This window comes from Dasypus novemcinctus, chromosome 4, assembly GCF_030445035.2.
Source record: "Dasypus novemcinctus isolate mDasNov1 chromosome 4, mDasNov1.1.hap2, whole genome shotgun sequence".
Classification (NCBI taxonomy): Eukaryota; Metazoa; Chordata; class Mammalia; order Cingulata; family Dasypodidae; genus Dasypus; species Dasypus novemcinctus.
This window is the reverse complement of record NC_080676.1, coordinates 77,460,305-77,478,271: the sequence shown is the minus strand read 5'-3', so window position 1 is coordinate 77,478,271 and position 17,967 is coordinate 77,460,305. Positions and strand designations below refer to the sequence as shown.

The 17,967-nt window shown below is 51.3% G+C and overlaps 1 protein-coding gene across 5 annotated transcripts in view; it reads right to left on the bottom strand.

Annotated features, from left to right (window-relative positions):
* The window catches only part of SEMA5B (semaphorin 5B), a 133,073-nt gene that overhangs the window by 51,329 nt on the left and 63,777 nt on the right, over nucleotides 1-17,967 (bottom strand). The window contains exon 2 of one of the 5 annotated variants that reach the window (XM_058295684.2): nucleotides 9,162-9,640. The exons of the other annotated variants lie outside the window; for them this stretch is intronic. The gene's annotated coding sequence lies outside the window, so the exon portion shown is untranslated. The remainder of the gene's footprint in view (nucleotides 1-9,161; nucleotides 9,641-17,967) is intronic. 5 annotated transcript variants of the gene reach the window in all.

Genomic DNA, 17,967 nt, shown 5'->3' with positions numbered 1-17,967 from the left:
AAGTTTATTATATTAATACATAAGTTTAAATGTTAATAAGATATCTACAATTTAAAAAAAAAATTGTAAGTCTTAATTAACAAAATTAACTGTACGTCTTCATAAAAAGTTGTTCTTGCCTAGATTAAAATGAATAACTTATTTTTCTTCACAGGATAATATAAAGAATGTAAAACTTATATGAATATTAAAAAGGTTAAAAGTTTGTAAAAATGCTAACGGAAATGTAATAAGTTTTGCAAAAAGACGTATTTTGTCCTAAAGTAAGATGGCTAATTTTTCATAAACTCTTGAAATTTAATTTGCATGCGGCAAGTGTAAAAGGTATTGTGATAACTTTACGTAAGGGAATGTGTTCTGTAAAGATAAAATTTATCTTCAATAGCTTACATTAAGGTATTAAATGGCTAATTCCAAAAGGTCATTCTTAAATATATATATATAAAACTAAATTGATGATAATAATAATAAAAGGTAATTTTATAACAGGAAAGATTAACAGCAACCAAGCTCCCCTGCCAACTTGCTTTTAGGAAACGGTTTCTAATATTGCATGCTACTAAGTATTTAAAGAAAAGTTATTTTTGAGGAAACAGAAGATGATTTTGTCTTTGCAGCCATTGTCTATTTAGCAACACCCCTCGCTATCGGCCTAGCCACTGTTGCGCCGGACGATTGGAACCTTAAACAAAGACTCCTCCTCACTGTCATCTTCCTATCTATCGTTACTATATTTACTGCCCTCATTCTCCTTCGTTTATAAAGCAGTCTCCTACAAACCACAAAGTTTCTGTCTTAAACATACCATTCTCAACCCTATCCTCTAAATGATCTTCTCACTTCCCCCACAGCCTTTAATACTCTATTTCTTCCTCATAACCTTTGCTTTCTTGATAATATTTTCCGCCATCTGTCTAGCCGCTACCACCCCAGAAGATTGTAACCACGGCCCCCCATGCCGCCATCGCTCTCAAGCAGCTCCAGCCCTGCTAAACGGCCCGCAACCCGCTTTCCCCGGCCCGCGGCCTGCTTTCTAGCATCCAATAATGCTTCTGCTCTTGCCTCCCCATACTTCTGCGGAGCTTCCTCCTGTCTCGACCTCACTCCTCTTCTCAGCCATCCAAAGCATCCTTTCTCGTCCCCCGCCCCCCTCCTTTTTTCGCTTGAACCCCTACTGCGTTGCAGATTGGGCCGCCCCATGTCGGCCTGCCCCATTAACATCGGCCTCTCTCGCGCCCGTGAAGACTTTGGCCTTCTTATTGTCCTCGCCTGCGTCTCCACCACTCCCGACGCTGCCGCCACCACCGTCGCTGGTGCCCTGACGCGACTTGTCCTCACCGCTGCGATCCTCCAGACCATCACACAGTCTGCCTCTACCGCTCTTCGCCACCAAGAAGAGATCAACTACCTGTAACGCGCTGTCATCCTGGACTTTTAACAAGCAGATGGACCTTATAGCCACCGAGATCAACAAGAATTGGACATTGGCCACCCTTGCTTGCAACGGCAAGATACTGCTCCCCAAATTGTACATTTATATCCCCGTCATACTCACCTCCCTCTTCAGCCCCACTTCCCTCATTGCTTACTGCCTCTTGGGCCTCGGCTACTTGTTGCTGCTGCCATCCTGGCCCTTATTTGAAAAGAAGGGGGAAATGCGGTCACCAATCGGACTGAAGTGTGGTTTGCTGGCCTGGCGGGGGAGCAGCCGCGGTAGGCCAAGCCGCTGCCCCCATAATAGGGTGGCTGGTCGGACTCACTGCCACCCCTGAAAGGAACTCGGCATGGGCGCAGAGTGCCCTCGGGTCTCCCCTTCTCGGCAGCCATGCTTCCGCGGCCGCCCCTCCTCCCGGATGGCGCCACCCGATGCCTGTGGGGCAGCACCCTTCTTCTTCTTTCTCCCTGCGCAGGCGCAGGGCGGAAAATTCCAGTCTGCCCTTTTCCCCTCCCCCGACAGCAGCAACAGCCAGGCGTGGGCGGAAAAATCCAGCCCGCCCTTTTCCCCTCCCCCGACAGCAGCAACAGTCAGGTGTGGGCGGAAAAATCCAGCCCGCCCTTTTCCCTTCCCCCGACAGCAGCAACAGCCAGGCGTGGGCGGGAAACTCAAGTCTGCCCTCCACCCCAGCAACAGCAGCCACCAATCCCTAAACCCTGCCCCTTCCCCCAGCAACAGCGACAGCCAATCCCTAACCACCACCCCTCCCCCGTCCAGTACCGCCCACTGACCTTTCGCCGGCAACCAATCAGAACAGGGCGTGGCTTCGACCAATCAGCCTTCCCCAGCCCCTATAAAACTGTTGCCTCTCCCTCAGTAAAGTGGACTTGCGTGTTTACCTTGTCTCCGCGGTAGTTCTTCTGCCGTGTGCCCTCCAGTCCTGAGAGCCCCCGACAAGGGCCTGGCCTCCCTTGTCCCCAGTTCGTCGCCTGCTTCTCCGGGCGACCCCTTCGTCGCCTGCTTCTCCGGGCGACCCCTTCGTCGCCTGCTTCTCCGGGCGACCCCTTCGTCGCCGGCTTCGCCGGGCGACCCCGTCAGCCGAACCGCGCAACCCCTTGTGAGACCGATCCCTCGTCTGCTGCCGGACCGACCCCTCGTCCCAAGTGGGACCAACCCTTCGTCCCAAGCGGGACCGACCCCTCGTCCAGAGCTGGACCGACCCCTCGTCCGCAGCCAGACCCCACCTCTACCGACCGAGCAAACCGTCGCAGGCAGTCTTCCCAAATCCAACAATTCCACATCCTTGGAAACTACTTTTCTTCATCCTCAGGTCAAAGGCACGGACCCCCGGCAGCCATATATGTGCCATGGATGCCTCCCCCTCCCCCCAAATAGCTGCTTGATAGCAAGAGGCCTGTGACCAAAACAGACCAATCAGATGCTCTCCCATGGCAATTTGGGTGTGTGACACTCAAGGTCAAGTCAGTCTCTTCAGGGGAACCTGTAACATGTCATGTGAGCCCTGTGGGGTGGCTCCTCCTGTTCTGCGGGTGGAGGAGATGAGCCTTCTGGAAACAGAGACCAGCCTTAGGAGATGGAGAGCTGTCCGTGCCCAGTTCTAGTCCTCTCCTGAGGTCTGACTGCATCCTGGTTTCATGAAATAAAATCCCCCCTTTTTAGCTTCAGCCAGTTGGAGCTGTGTCAGATCGCTAGCTGCCTACTCAGTGTCCATTCTCGCCCTCCCTTTCTAACAGAGCCTCTGTATAGCTGTGGGGTGGGGCAGGGGCCCCTTGCCCTGCTCAAACCTTCCTAGGCTTCCTCGCAGGGGTGGCCAGTGAGAGGCATGTGGAATCGTCAGGTGCGCTTGCAAGGAAGCGCTCTAAGAGGGCCTCCCTGCTTCCTGCCCGGTGCACAGCTAGGACGGCTGGGAGGGCACACCTTAGCCACCTGCAGCCGTGACGTGACCGGCATGTGCTAAGGATGATGCGCTGAAGACAGGTGCAGCCGGCGATGCTGATGGCAGGCGGAATCATCCCTGCACGGCTTACCTCCAGACTTCCTTCACATTTAACCTCGGGCCAGTTTCCTCACACTTGTGTGCCTATATTTCCTTGTCTGTAAGATGGGGAGAATAATAGCACCTATCTCATAGAGTTATCAAAATGATGAACTAAATTATTATGTATAATGGGATAGAACAGCTCCTGCCATGAAGTAAACACTGTATATGTGCTGGCTATTAATATAGAATTTATTACTATTAGAGAAGCATACACTCTTAAAGTCCCTGCCCCTTTTTTCAGGTCTCAGTTATCACGAACCAAATACTCTTCCCATCCCATATAGTTTGGTTTCTCTACAACCAAATACTCCTAAAACAATCTACTCCTAATATGTTTGTCTGATCGGATGTTAAAATAATCCCAGAACTTCTCCATCTGCAGTGTGCAAGCCATCTGATTTTCCTGAGAAAGTAGGATACCATGGAAAGCCCTGAGCTTGGGAGGCTGCCGTACCTGGATCCCAGTCTTGGTTTCACCACCTTTAAAATAAGGTTAAGGCAACACACCAGGGAACCAAGAGTGCCTACCACTGCAAGCAGGAGAATTGCATCCATTAGCCATGTGGGATCTAAACCCCCTCTTGATTTAGAGGTGGAGTGGACATCACCATCCCAGGGTTCACAGGATGGAGGAATATATGGATTGGAATGGACTTACTGGTATTCTACTATAGAACTGATGTGACTCCAGCAAAATTGTATCACTGATGTGGAGATGGTGGCCACGGGAGTTGCTCAGGGCAGGGAGAGGGAGAAAGAGGTGTGACATGGGGCATTTTTGGGACCATGAGTTGTCCTAAACAATATTGCAGGGACAGATGCAGGACATTGTTTATCCTGCCATAGCCCACTGGTTGGACTAGGGGAGAGTGTGAACTACAATGTAAACTATGGTCCAGGCGGTGTTGCAGTGCTCCAGGGTAGATTCACTAAATGCAGTGAATGTGCCTCACTGATGAGAGGGGATATTGATGTGGGAGGAACGGGAGTGGGTTGCGTAGGGGGGTATATGGGAACCTCTTTTTTTTTTTTTTAAGATTATTTCTTTCTTTCCCCTCCGCCCCCAATTGTCTGCTCTCTGTGTCCATTCGCTGTGTGTTCTTCTGCGTCCACTTGTATTATCAGGCGGCACTGGGAAACTGCGTCTCTTTTTTGTTGCGTCATCTTGCTGCGTCAGCTCTCCATGTGTGTGGTGCCACTCATGGGCAGGCTGTGCTTTTTTCGTGCGGGGCAGCTCTCCTTCTGGGGTGCGCTCCTTACACGGGGGGGGGTCCCCCACATGGGGATGCCCCTGCGTGGCATGACACTCCTTGCGTGCAGCAGCACTGCACATGGGCCAGCTCACCACACGGGTCAGGAGGCCCTGGGAATTGAACCCTGGACCCTCCATATGGTAGGCGGATGCTCTATCAGTTGAGCCACATCCACTTCCCATTATGTTTTTCAACATAACATTTTCTGTGATTTTTTTAAAAAGACAATAAAAAAGTACAAAAAATAAAAAATAAACAGCTATTTCTTGTCTCATAAAAAAAATAGTAAGGTTAAAGGAAATAGATGTGGCTCAACCAATTGGGATCTCATCTACCATATAGGAGGTCCAGGGTTCGATGCCCAGGGCCTCCTGGTAAGGGCAAGCTGGCCCATGCAGTGAGCTGGCCCACGCTTAGTGCCGGCCCACGTGGGAATGTGGTCCCGTGCAGGAGGGCCGCCCTGCGTGGGAATGCTGCCCCACACAGGAAAGCTGCCCTGCATAGGAGTGCCAGCCAATGGGGAGAGCTGGTGCAGCAAGATGACACAACAAGAGACACAGAGGAAAGAAAATAAGAAGGTGTAGCAGAACAGGGAGCTGAGGTGGTACAAAAGAGTAATCACCTCTCTTTCACTCTGGAAGGTCCCAGGATCGTTTCCCGGAGGCACCTAATGAGAATACAAGCAGATACAGAAGAACATATAGTGAATGGACACAGAGAGCAGACAATGGGGGGAATGGGTGGGTGGGGGAGAAATAAATCTTTAAAAATATGTAAGTAAAATAAGGTTAATACTTCCTTGCCTTAGAATAATTGTAAAAACACCCAGAACTAAGTCCGGCACATAGTAGGTCCTTTATGAAGCCCATTATTATAATTTTATTAGTACACACAAAACATTCAATTGTTTACCTCAGTATCTACCCTGATTTCATCCACTCATTCATTTTTACAGGACTTTACTTACCATTTTTAGAACACCTACTGGGCATCAGGCCCTGTACAGTTGGAGCAAATGGGACTGGCAAGGCCAAGATGACAAAAGCATGGTCCCTGCCTTCAAGGAGTTGACAGCCTAACAGTGGGGAGGAGACACGTCCCTAAAGGGCTATATGGCATGAAGCAGAGACGGCGACTGGGCCTGGGTCTGGATGGGGGCCGAGGCACAGAAGGCCTGTGCTTCACCCTGTCTCAGAGCCGCTTGTCACTGGCCCTGCTGTGTGGTGCCTGGGAGAGCTGTGGCAGGGTGCTCTAGGGGTGGGGGAAGGGCGGCTCGGCTCCGGCCAACTCCTGCTATTTTGGGAAACCCTCGGTGACAAGGAAAGCATTTTTCCAAAGCACCGGCCAGAGCTTCTATTGCCTTCTCTCAGGCTGCTGCCCCAATTCCCTGTGGGTCCGCGCTCGGTATGGGGGTCACTCTAATGGTGCCTGGAGGCGTGTGAACGTATGTGCAATGTATGTGTGAGAGCGTGCCCACCCACGCAGGCACCTCCGGAGGCCTCCTCGCCTTCCATGGGACTCCTCCAGGGCTCATTTTCCCAGCACTGATAGCAGGAGGGGGATGCATTAGGATTAGTCGAAACTGTGGGGGTGGATGAAATCACTGAGTGATAGTGAAGGACAATGAGGGAAGGGCACGGGGCCAAGGCAGAGCTGCTGGAAGGCCCCAAGTTAGAGAGGGGCCACACCTGCTCTCTGCCCTTCACTCTGGGGCCAGGATGAGGGAGGCTGGGGGGTGGAGAGTGAGTGGATAAGAGCAGAACCCCCCAGAGAGTCCACCCTGGCCTCCCAGCAGGCTCTCCCTGCACAACCGTGCCCTCCCCTGCCTGCCAGGGAGCCGACTGCCCCGGAACATCCCACAGTGGGTAGGAGCTGAACTGCTGCACTGAGGACCATCAATTCCACTCAGCAAACAGGGAGTAAATAAGGGAGTCCTGGATCTCCTGAAGGCTGCAATCCTGCAAAGGTGAACAAAGCAGCAGGCACAGAAGATCGAAAGGAAGCAGATTGTGAGGATATCCTAAGAGAGGTACAAGATGCCCCAGGAAGGGACGCAGATGTCGCTCAACCAACTGGGCTCCCGTCTACCGTACAGGAGGTCCAGGGCTTGATGCCCAGGGCCTCCGGGTGAGGGCAGGCTGGCCCACATGGCGAGCTGGCCCATGCGGAGTGCCGACCCATGCGGGAATGTAGCCCTGCGCAGAAGAGCCGCCCTGCATGGGAATGCTGCCTCGCACAGCAAAAGCCACCCTGCACAGAAGTGCTGGCCAATGCACAGAGCTGGCACAGCAAGATGATGCAATACAAGACACAGAGGAGAGAAAATAAGATGTAGCAGAACAGGGGCGCTGCAGTGGCACAAGAGAGTAATCGCCTCTCTCCCACTCCAGAAGGTCCCAGGATCGGTTCCTGGAGCCGCCTGATGAAAATACAAGCAGACACAGAAGAATACACAGTGAATGGACACAGAGAGCAAACAACAGGGGTTGAGGGTGGGGAAATAAATCTTTAAAAAAAAAAAAGATGCCCCAGGAAAATGGAAGCAAGAGGAATGACAGCAGGGAAGCAGCGTAAGAAGGCTGCATGGAGAAGGCAGAGCTCAACTATTACCTTGAAGGAAAGAAAGGTGGAACTTTCCCAGCCATCTGTGGGAAAAGGAGCATTCCAGAGGGAGGGGATGGCCTTGACAAATCTTGGCTTGGACTTGCTCAGATAATGCACAGAGGCTAAAGCAACCGGGCAGTGGGAGGTGTAGGAGATGAGCCTGGAAAGGAAGACCAAAGCCAAATCATATTGTGCGGTCACCCCTCGGGCTGAAGTGTGGTTTGCTGGCCTGGCGGGGGAGCGGCCGCGGTAGGCCTAATTCCGCTGCCCCCATAATAGGGTGGTTGGTCGGGCCCACCGCCACCCCTGAAGGAAGCACGGCATGGGCGCAGAGTGCCCTTGGGTCTCCCCTTCTCGGCAGCCATGCTTCTGCGGCCGCCCCTCCTCCCGGATGGCGCCACACGATGCCTGTGGGGCGGCACCCTTCTTCTTCTTTCTCCCTGCGCAGGCGCAGGGCGGAAAATTCCAGTCTGCCCTTTTCCCTCCCCCCGACAGCAGCAACAGTCAGGCGTGGGCGGGAAACTCAAGTCTGCCCTCTACCCCAGCAACAGCAGCCACCAATCACTAAACCCTGCCACTTCCCCCAGCAACAGCAACAGCCAATCCCTAATCACCACCCCTCCCCCGTCCAGTACCGCCCACTGACCTTTCTCCAGCAACCAATCAGAACAGGGCGTGGCTTCGACCAATCAGCCTTCCCCAGCCCCTATAAAACTGTTGCCTCTCCCTCAATAAAGTGGACCTGCGTGTTTACCTCGTCTCCGCGGTAGTTCTTCTGCCGTGCGCCCTCCTGTCCTAGAGCCCCCGACAAGGGCCTGGCCTCCCTTGTCCCCAGTTCGTCGCCTGCTTCTCCGGGCGACCCCCTCGTCGCCGGCTTCGCTGGGCGACCCCGTCAGCCGAACCGCGCAACCCCTGTGAGACCGACCCCTCGTCTGCTGCCGGACCGACCGCTCGTCCCAAGTGGGACCGACCCCTCGTCCCAAGCGGGACCGACCCCTCGTCCAGAGCTGGACCGACCCCTCGTCCACAGCCAGACCCCACCTCTACCGACCGAGCAAACCGTCACAATATTGCAACTGGAGCACAAACCTAAAGCATCAGGATACACACATCCTGATTGTTAATAGTGTGGGGCAGTGCAAGGAAGTGGTCAGAGCTGGGCTTTGGGAAGTTAGGTGGCAGTGGGCAGTGGAGGGATGGATTGGAGCAGGCCATCCACCCATAAGGCAAACTCAGTGGGAACTGGAAGCAGATGCACCTTCCTCTGAGGAAGCTGGCCCTTCCCAGGGAGAACGCCTGGATCTCAGCCCCTGCGTGCCCCGTGGCTGGGCACCCTGTGGAGCACATACCGGCCCAACAGCATGGGGTGGCCTGGAGAGAAGCAGGGGAGAGACTGGAGGACCAGTTAGGGGGCACGTGGGTCACAGACAGGGAACCAAGACAGAGCAGCAGAGATCACCCAAGTTACTGCTGATGGGAGCAGGCAGGAGCCTCTCCAGAGCCACCAGGGACCTCTGTACTTTGTGCTGAAGATAATGGTGTAACCAGAAAGGAAAAGACAACAGTGACCCTTAAAGATGAGGGCTTGAATAAAAATGGCCACTGTGACACTGTCACTGCGCTAAGCTCATTCCTTGCAAGATCTCATGGAAACGTCACAAAAAATCTATGAGAGACCCTCATTATCATCATTCTCAGTTTATACGGAGGGATGTGAGGTTAGTGAGGCATAGGAAGTTGCCCGAGCCTGGATTTGAACCCGAGCTGAGACTGTTGGCTGCAAAAGGCTGCGCTCTGGGCCACTCACCACACATGCTGTCCTATTTGAGGAGAAGCCGGCTGCTGCTTCTTGGCACCGTCTGTAACTTCAGCTCCACGCACTCTCCAAGCAGCCTTCCGAGTTTAATTTGGTTTCCTGAGTTGGCCTCTTTACCAGGGAGAGCGCTTGCTGGCTATAAATTATTAAGCTGACTTCCTGCTACAAATCAGTCTCCTGTGAGTTTGGGCTGTTTTGAGCAGCTCTGGAGAAACAAATTCCAGAGGTTCCAGATGGACAGGGCAGAGCCTGGAGCCCACTGTGCTGACAGCCACCTGGCAGTGCCCCCACCTTCCCCGGCCCAGGCTGGACAGGGGGGGCCAGGGTGGATGGGAGAGAAGGAGCTGCTTCCGTTGGTCCCAGCTCAAGCTCAGCCGCGGGAGGGTCTTCGGGGAGGAGGGCTCAGGCCAGGCCCCTTCTCCCAATTCCTCCCTCCTTCCTATATTCAGTGTCTTCCCTTGGCTGAGTGCCTGGGGGAGGGGAGAAAAGGAGAGGGAAAGGAAAAGGAAAGGAAATAAGGGAAATCAAGATCAGGAAAGAAAGTGTCCTGTCTAAGGTTTGGTGGAGAAAAAGGCAGGGAGGGGAAGGCGTGGGGCGGGTGCCCTCATCCCCGCCCCCCACCACATGCCCCTAATGGAACGGCACTGCGCAGCAGCGGTGGGCTTCTCCGCGGAGGTGCTGAAGGAATCTTCCCCTCCACCACCACCACCACTTGCCACTTGGGGGGCAAAGCTAAGCCAAGCTCTACACAAAGATAAAATTGAGATGCAGATTCCTTCCCTTTGCTCTGAATAGAGCAAATTGGATACGGATTTTCCTCCTTTCTTCCCATTTAAGCCATCTGGGAGACAGGGCCAGAGAGGAAGGTTGAGACCAGGTGGGGGAGGCGGCAGGGCTCAGAAAGTCTTCCCAGCACTTTTCAGCTCAGGAACCATGCTTCTTTCCTAGGAGCAAATTCATTCCCTGCCTTTGCATTCTGCTTGCCTGGCTGGGCCTGGTGGGGTTCTCTTCTCCTCCAGCTATCCCTAGAAAACCCCAAATTGTGCATTTCACCTATAAGCCTTTCCTGCTGCCCCAGCCACATTCTTCATGGTAGATTGAGTCTTGTCTCCCATAGAGGCCTGTAAGCCCGAACCCCTGGTCCCGTGGCTGTGGACTCATTTGTAAAAGGGAACTTCAAAGATCAAGAAGAGCCAAACTGAAGCAGGGTGGACCTTAATCCAGTGTGACTGGAGTCCTTAAAAGCAAGGGAAATTTAGACATGGTAGAAGAGCAGAAATGAGGAGACAGAAGGAGACGGAGCACCATGTGACGGGCAGAGACTGAGTTGCAGATTGCCAGCAAACCACCAACTGGATGCTACAGGCTGCTTGGAAAGCACAGGCTACCCATACCTTGAATTTGGCCTCTTGATTCCCAAACTGTGAGTCAGTAAATTCCTGTTGTTTAACCAGTCTGTAATATTTGTTATAATACTGGCAAACTAAGACATCCCTCCAACTGCAATTAAACCCAAGGAGAAGATAAAAAGGAAAAATGCAGTCATAGAAATTTTAACAAGGATTCTTGAAGATCACTGGTTCAACCATGTATGTTACAGCTGAAGAAACTGAGGGGAAGAGTATCTAGTTTAAATTGGACAGGGAGCTACTGGCAGAATTGAGACTAACAACATTGCTGTGTATCCGGCAGTGTTCTATGCTCTTCACATTGTGCCATTTCATCCACACAATAACTCTATGAGGCAAGTACTACTGTCATCCCCATTTCATAGAGAGAAATGGAGTCAAAACAGGTTAAGTAACTTGCTTAAGGTCAAAGTGGTAGAAGCTAGATCCAAACCCAGGCAGTCGGCTCTGGACCCTGCACCTTGCCAGTCTTAGCACATCACACAGGGCTAGCTGTGTAGGAAATGGTGGGACTTGACGGAGCCTTGTGGGCAGAGCCCAGGCTCCTGGGTCCCTCACCGGCGCTCAGGCTACTCCAGCCATCTTCTGCAGTGTAGTCCACAATCGTTCCGCGTTTGTGATCATGGAGACTGGACTTGCTCTCTATAAATAGAGGCTGTAACACAAGGTAGGAACTGAAAGCAAGACTATAAAGGCAATGTTTATATCACTAGGGAAAACTATTGTGCACATTGTGACGGCAGCTTTGCAGCGAACAGGCGTGTGGAAGCAAAGAGGACAAACGCAGGGAGAGAACCCAGCCTTAGAGGGAGACCGCTGTGAGTTAGAACCAGGCTCCACTACATTGTTGGGCAAACAAGCCAATTCTCCTTTTCCATTTTCAAGCTCACCATCCCCTTCTCCTTCCTCCTCCCCCTCATTTCTCCTAAAGGAGAAAAATACTGTAAAAAATAGAGCGTTCCCATCTACCTCCCTATTGTTGACATTTTGCATTAGTGTGGTACCTTTGCTACAACTGATAAAAGAATATTAAAATTGTACTAGCAACTATAGTCCACAGTTTACATTAGGTGTATTTTTCCATATACCACCCTTTTCATTAACACCTTGTATTAGTGTTGTATACTTGTAATTCTTGAGAGAAAATGTTTATAATTATGCTATTAACTATAGTCCATTGTCTACAATAGGGTTCACTGTGATACAGTCCTACGTTTTCTCTTTTAATTTTTATTCTAGTAACATATGTATATGTTCTTCATTTTTAAAATGGGTGTGATATTATCTGCCTCATAGAGTTGTCAGGAGCTTAAATGAAATAAAGTATATAACAGATTTGGTTCCTGTCTGGCACGGATGGGTATGATGAACGGTGGTGATTACAGTAAGGTGGTATGATGAGGAGTAGGATTTTTTTTTTCCTGTTGCCTAAACATTCTGTAATATTGCATTGTTTTTGCAAGGAAAAAAAAAACCAGAGGAGACTTGCCTACTTTAATTGCTGGAATTAAATGCTAGGGATGTTGCCAAACACAAATCAAGCTTATCTATTCATTCGGACAACCTCCTTTTTCTCCTCCCTAGGGGCAGGCTCTCTCCACGGAAACATTTTGCTATCAGATATTTAGCTGCTTTATAAGATGAAAATTGCATTTTTAAAGCATGGCTTCTGCTCAAAACAGCAAATCCAGCTAAAGGCCTGGGCTTGCTTAGGTTTTCAGTCAGGTTCACTCGCTCAACACCAGCCTGGCGGGGGAGGCATTTCTACTCCCCTCCTGACTTGTTTCCACAGCACCTGGAGAGCCAGTTCTCCTCCACGCCCAAGCACTCCTGAAACACACCCCAGCCTGCTGTGCCCCAGGGAGGACCAGGGCCCCAGCAGGTGTGCATGATCCTCGGGGACCAGCTGGGCCCCCTCCTCTGGGCCCTCAGTCTGGCACCCCCCCTGCAGCCCCTCCCCCAGGAAGTGGCGCGAGCCCCCTCCTCTCCATCGCACCTCGGCTGTCTGGCTGAGGGAGTGGGTGGCTCAGGGACGAGGTGGTGGGCAACAGGGGACTTAGCTGAAACCACTCAATGAAGGGGCATCATTTCAGGTGGGTGCTTGGACACGTGATGAACTAGGCAGAAGAGATAGTTATGTACGCAGCTAGACTTCCCGAGGGAGGCCCGCTGTACTCATTTCCTGTGGCTGCTGTAATAAAATTACCGCAAACAGTGGCTTAAAACAACACAGATTTATTATCTCCCAGTCCTGTAGGTTAGAAATCCAGCAAAGGTCTCCCGGGCTAAAATCAAGGTGCTGCCAGGGCTGCATTCTATTCTGGAGGCTCTAGGGCAGCATCTGTTTGCTTGCCTTTTCCAGCTTCTAGAGGCCACCACATTCCATCTCTGAAGGCAGCAATATTGCATCCCTCTTGTTCTTCCACAGTCACGGCTCCCCTGATCCCACATGGGAGGGTTCATCACTTTTAAGAGGCCCACCTGCATAACCCAAGATAATCTTCTTACCCAAGGTTTTAATTATTTTTTAAAGATTTATTTATTTTTATTTATTTCTCTCTCCTCTCCCCCCTCCCCCCCTAGTTGTCTGTTCTCTGTGTCTATTTGCTGCATGTTCTTCTTTGTCCACTTCTGTTGTTGTCAGCAGCACAGGAATCTGTGTTTCTTTTTGTTTCGTCATCTTGTTATGTCAGCTCTCTGTGTGTGCGGCACCATTCCTGGGCAGACTGCACTTTCTTTAGTGCTGGGGCACACTCCTTGCGTGTGGGGCTCCCCTACGCGGGGGACACCCCTGCGTGGCAGGGCACTCCTTGCGCGCATCAGCACTGCGCATGGGCCAGCTCCACACAGGTCAAGGAGGCCCGGGGTTTGAACCAAGGACCTCCCATATGGTAGACGGGCGCCCTAACCACTGGGCCAAGTCCACTTCCCAAGATTTCAATTTAATCACACCTGCAAAACCCCTTTTGCCATGTGAGGTACAAATTTGCAGGTTCCAGGCATTTGGACACAAATGTCTTCGGGAATCATTATTCTCCTACCACACCCGTACGGACGTTTCTGGCATCCAGAGCCTCATCCCTGCCTGGATTCCTGAAGAAGGAAGAGCACAGCCATGAATCGGTCCCCTGTAAGTCGTGGTCCCACAGCCTCGGGAGGGAAAAGGGGCTGCCGCTGAGGGAACGTCAAGGCGCGCGGCTTAGCCAAGGTCGGTGGATGAGAGGCCGCGGGAAGGGAGCGGGGGCTGTTCCGCGGAAAGGGCATGGCCACAAACTGCAAGGGGGAAACCGTGGGGGAAGACCCTACAGGTGAGCCACGCTTCAAACAAAAAGAAATCCAGGATCCCTGGCACAAACGTTATACATGGGGTGATTATTCACGTCCCAGGAGGATCTTCCACAGCGTTCTTCAAGTGATGACTTCCACCGAGTTCTTAAAATAGGATTTACACCCAGATTTTCAGTAACACACAAAGGATGCTTGTAACTCTATCGAAATGAAGTGAGACTAGGAACATCTGCCACCTTCTGTGCTGGCAGTGCCACCGGGAAAAGGAAGGGGCCACCAGCGGGGGGCTGGCGCTGTAGTATCAGTGACAGAAACGGGGAACCTGGGAGGAGCAGTTAGGGAAGATAATACCAAGGAGATTATACCAAGATTAGTCCTCCTGGCACCCTCACCCTGGTTCACAGATTTAGAAACTCAGACTGGAGAGGGGAGGGAAGAGTCAGAGTGGGATAGCTCTCCGGGCTGACCTCAGGGCCCACTGCCTCCAAAGCTCTGTTGCCTCGGCCTCTCCACAGGGCGGCAAGGAGTTGAGGGTCTGTGCCCGTAAGCGAAGCTGCCTTCTCTTAAATGTGCATGGAGGTCTTGAAGCCACAGCTCTCAGGGCCTTTGCTTACCTAGTGGGTCATCTGGGATGCTTCTGAAACACTTTCAATTAGGTACAAAGCCCTTCATTCTAAAATGAAAGATAAGACCTCAAATGGCCTAAAAGAGGTAAAATGCCTTGATGTAAACGGCTAATCTCACATCTCTGGTAGGCTCACGAGGGCATCAGAAGGAATAAGTACTTTAGCCACACTAGCCGCCAGTGGCCGCAAGGCTTTCTAGAAGTACCGTGTGGGCTTCAAAATAGGTGCTAACCATGGAGGAAGGTGCCATAAAAATACTGGTCCCTAAATCTATTTCTCTGTCATTGTACTGTCCACTGTCCTTCCAATCACCAGTCTTGGTTGGCCCTAAATTCCCATTCTGGCTCTTCGTTCCAAATAAGCAGTGCCCTGTGGTTCTATTCTCAGTCCCCTCACCTCTATGAACACCGCCAGTGGTCCTAGTCCCAGCTTCCCCCCACCCTCCCCAGAGCCTCCACTTCCTCCCTGCCGTGTCAGGAGCCAGAACTCCAGCCCCTCTCCCCTGCACTGAGGACCACATAGCCATCTCCATCTCAGTGTCACCAGGCATCCCTACTATGGCCTGTCCCCAAATGAATTTGCCATCTTTCTCCCCTCCCCTGCTCCCCCCACGGCTGGTACTACAATCCTCCCAGCTATCCTGACTCACATCTCAGCCTTCTCTTGGAATTTCCTCTCTCTCACCTCCCACTCCCAATCCACTGTTAAGTCCTGGCACTTGTGCCTTTACAGTAGATACCAAGCCCAGGTGTTCTCAGGGCTGACAGGTGGCAGATGAGCTAAGTGATGGGGAGGGGACAGGGAAGGATGGGAGAACACACACCCCACCTGGCAGGGCAGCTGCTGCTCGGCGCCCCTCGGCTCCTGCTGACCGCTGCCTCATGAGGGTGTGAGCCCAGAGCTACCCATTTTTAAAGAAAGTCTATACATTCGGATCTTCCTGAAGTTTCCTTATTTTTAACTGTTGGCAATTACTTCCATTTTTAGAAATCCCCATGTGTGCCAAACAAAACAGGTGTGTCTGTGAGCTCTAGGCGTAAGGATCTGTCCGCCGACCTTCTCGGTTCCCACTGCCGATAGTCAATATGTGCAGGCCTCCCGCCCGGATGAAAGAACCATCTCTTCCTGGGTCTCCCTGGTCTGCTCCCTCCATCTATCCTCGGCTGGTCTCAGGCCCCACGGGGGCCCTATTCAAGGCCCTCCAGAGGGAAAGCAAATGGCGAGGGTGAAGGAGACAGAGGAAAGAAGGTTGATGCCACTCAGGGTGACAGAGTCATTAATTAACAGAGTTAAACATCTGGTGTTTAATTAACACCCTCCCTCCTCTTTCATTTTCCTCCCATTTTTCCTTCCCAGAGGGGCTCCATGGTGGGTGAAACTGCAGCAGAAACCAGGAGGGCAGACATGTGACGTGAGGTGGGGGTCCCTGCTGGAGGCAGGGGGAAGGAGAGGGCCTGTGCTGAAGGGTAAGGGGACAGTAGCCTCTGAGCTACCGTGGGTCTGTAGCCTCTGAGGACAGGCTGCTCTCCAGGAAGAAAGAGGCTGGCGTTTCTGCAGAGGGAATCGGATTGGACCAGAAGTTTCTCAGGCAGGAGCCGGGGGCAGAAGTTCGGTGTCTAGCATGGTGCGAGGGAGCCCATAGCTCTCCTTGCGGCGAACCCTGCTGGACGCCTCCCTGATATTCATTCCCCCATTGTTCTTGATAACAAACTCAAGCTGTACAAAATGGCAATGTTCCCAAGGTGAGACGCAAGCAGAAGTCTACCACAGACTCAAAGCTTTTGCTTTCCTTATACCAGAATAGATTCAGATGGCGCTAGCCCTTTCCCTCCCCCCTCCTTCCTGCCTTGCATACGAATGAATGGGGTATCTTAAGCTCTGGCAGCCATTTTTAAACCATGAGACAAGAGGCATGAGAAAAAAACCTAAAGAGATAACAGAAATTCTTATCCTGAAGCCCTTGATTCAGTGAGCAAAGACCAGCAGCTCCTGACACCTCTAAGCCTCTTGTTTAAGTGACTAAATAAATCCCTAGATTTAAAGTTAATGTAGGTGGTGTTTGTTCCCTGTTACTTACAGCCCAAAGCATCCCTAAGTGATTTACGCCTTCACCTAAAACCCCAGCACAAACCCCTCTCTCTGGAGATAGAGGAAAAACTAGCAGACAACTAGTTTACTTAAAGTTGAAGCTTCAAGTTTCTCAGATGGTGCTCAGAGGAATTCCCAGCCTGGATTGTCTAGGATCTCTGACTAGGGACAGAGAAGCTGACAGCAGTGCGGGCCAGTGTGGGCTGCATCTCTCGTCTCCACAGCACAAAGCAGCGCCTGCCTTGCGGTGGGAGCCCAGCGCCGTGTTTGTATGAATGGATCCATGAGCGGGCAGGTGAAGCACACAGTCCCTTCATGGTACAGGTGTCCCAGTGGCAACCAGCTGGCAACGAGGGACTCTCTAGCAACTAGAGTCTGGCTGATTAAGGACCCACCATTCTCAGAAGGCCAGCCAGTTCCTATATCTACCCTCTCACTTGGCACTTAAACAGACTTCCTCGTTTGCTGCATATCTGGCTCCCTGGCTAACCGGCAAGCCCCTTGAGGCAGATACCAGGAAACTTTTTAAGCCTCCCCTTTCTACCATGTCTTTGAACACTAAAAGACATTTGGCATATGTTTTCTTCTAAGGTTGATACTTTGACGGGGGTACTAAGAGGTTGGTGATTTATGGAGTTGCTAAGAAAAGAGTTCCCGTAAAGACCAGTCCCCAAATGTCTGTAGCGCGGCCTGAAATTTGAGCCAGGCATTGCCTACTTTGACTAGCTGAAGTACCTTAGGTTAAACACCTAACCACTGGCATATATACCTGTTTATATAGTGCCATGATACCTGTTTCATAGTGCCATTGTGAGACCAAATAAGCATGGAAGTTCACTGTAAGAATGCTTATTATAATGAGCCTTTAAATGTGATTAGTCTGGAAGAATTATCCCAGTAATCATTTACTTTTTTCTTTTCTCTGTTTTGTTATTTTTTTAAGGACATACTGGGGATTGAACCCAGGTGGAAAGCAGACGCTCAACCACTGAGCTATACCCACTCCCCAATCATTCACTTTTTTTTAAAGATTTTATTTATCCCCTCCCCATTGTTTGTGCTACTGCTTGTGGTGTCCATTTGCTGTGTGCTCTCTGTGTCTGCTCATCTGCTGTTTAGGAGGAACTAGGAACCAAACCTGGGACCTCCCATGTGGGAGAGAGGTGCTCAGTCGCTTGAGTCACCTAAGCTCCCTGCTTTGTGTGTCTTTCATTGCCTTTTCTCATTTTTCTCCTTGTTGCATCAGCTCACCGTCTTGCTGGCCTCCTGAGGAGGCACCAGGAACCGAACCTGGGACCTCCCATGTGGTAGGTGGGAGCTCAGTTGCTTGAGCCACATCTGCTTCCCTCATTCTTTTTTTTTTTTTTAAGATTTATTTTTATTTCT